The sequence below is a fragment of the Octopus bimaculoides genome, chromosome 18 (genome assembly GCF_001194135.2).
Source record: "Octopus bimaculoides isolate UCB-OBI-ISO-001 chromosome 18, ASM119413v2, whole genome shotgun sequence".
NCBI classification, from domain to species: Eukaryota; Metazoa; Mollusca; class Cephalopoda; order Octopoda; family Octopodidae; genus Octopus; species Octopus bimaculoides.
The window spans coordinates 4315063-4317291 of NC_068998.1; positions in this window are offsets into that span (position 1 = coordinate 4315063).

Below are 2229 nucleotides of genomic sequence, written 5' to 3' on the forward strand. Positions count from 1 at the left end.
GTGTATATATATATATATATATATATATATAGATGTGTTAATCGCGGTTTCTTTCTTTCTATATTATATTCTTTTATCTGCTTGTTTTAAACTGTATTGCTTTGTCTTCTTTAATGGTAACAGGACAAAATAGCACCAAAAATAAAGAAGAAAACACCAGTAGCAGAAGCAAAAGAATGTAATGAAGGTCTATATCGGCCCAAAATTGAAATAAACTATAATAAAATCTTAGTAAATGAAATCCAATATAATAATTATCTAATTCTTAGTGTTTCCGAAGAGGAAGTGTTAAGTCCAGTTGAAAATTTCTAGCCGTGATGTTTTCGTAAAAGGAGATCGAGCGAGGGAGAAGCTTGTCTTGTTAGCTTTACTCTTCCTTGTAATGTAGCAAAATATTTTGGAATAATACAGTAGCAGAGTTTCAGTGTGTGGAAAATTATATTAGGGGTCTTATTTATATACACAAGTATTTATTGCGGTTGAGGAAGCGGGTATATATGTGTATGTATATATGCCTGTGTAATTATTTCTATGTTTGATCCAAGTAAACTTGTCAGTCTGAGAGAAAGACACGTCGGCTCAGGAATTGATTCATCAGGTAACCAAGGAAGAACACGTGGTGTAAACAATATCGTAAACATGACTAACACGGAGTAAAGAAACCGGTGTAATGATTTCAAGTTACCTCCTTCGATTTCAAGTTACCGTCCCGTGAAAAGAAATCGATTTCTGGTAATCACCACCAGTTGCTTGAAATCGATTTCAAATTAGCCATTTTCTGATTTCGTTAAAATAATGAATTTAAAATTACAAATCATGATTCTAATTTTTAAAAAAAGATTTTTAAACATTCCGTAACATTTTATGATGCACTTTAAAAATAAAAGAATGAGAAGCTTTTCTGGATTAATACGCCTACACTTTAAATGTAAACAAACTATACTTATATACAAAGCGAAATATATTAATCAGCTTTAAATACAAACGGAATATATTTATGATAGAAGACAAAATGATATAGCAAAGCACTTTCAATGCGAACGACATGTATTTATGTACAAAACAAAATACATTCGTATATTTAAACTATATATATATATTTATTTACAATCGTTCGTGTTCCTAACGCTAACCCATACACATTAATGATGTACTCCCTCATCTGTCTCGAGAGAAAACTCAACCGGGGCCCATATAATATTTTGTGGGGGTCCTTGTAACAAAATAGTAAACAGTGGGGTCAACAAGTTTTTTTTCTGAAATTTTTTAATAAATTATTTTTATTCATCGTTGTTATAACTCTAAGTTATATATATATATAAAAAAAAATTAAAATGTCTTTTCTATAACAGGAACAAAGCTCAACCGGTACTTTTTTCATCGACCCCGAAAGAATAAAAGCCAAAGTGGACCTGAGCGGAATTTGAACTCAGAATGTAAAAACGGACGAAATACCGCTAAGCATTTACTACGGTGTGCTAGCGAATAATAAATTCTTTTATTTGCCTTCAGGACGACGAACAGTTGGGGAAGGATTTAAGGGGCTAGTAGTAATTTGAAATAATAGCGGATAGGGTGAAATCGAGTTTTAAATAAGCGCCGGGTACTCGATTTCAAGTAGCCGCGAAGTCAGATGAATGGGAGACAATCAAAAACCGCTGAATCGAAACAATAATACATTTCAAAAATTTCATTCAACATTTATTTCAGCAATAAATAAATCAAGATATAATTAAAAATTAATCAAATTAATTTCGACTAGTTTTGACTAATTTCGACTATAATTTAATCAATGTTATTTTATTTATTTTCGTCACACCTATCCCCTCATGGTTTCTCATTCTATGTTATACACTGCGGAACTATCAAAATGCTTACTGCTTTTATTTCATCATAACGTTAGCGGAATTTTGCAGGAATCTTTCTTTTAAAAGTTTATCATGATTATATTTCCTTTATATTATCTATTTTCGATAATTATATTTTCTATCGCTTTTTCCTTCCATTAAAAAATTTATAGGTCATTGGACTGTGTTGATGTCAGGGCAGCAACTTGAGGGGTTTCACCGACCAAAATCGAAGCGACTACTTATTTTTGTAAAGCCTGCTTGCTTATTCTATCAGAGTCTTTTGACCGAACTGCTAAGTTACGGGGACGTAAACAAACCAATACCAGTTGTCAGGCGGTGGTGGGGTACAAACACAAGCACAGTACAACACATTTGTATG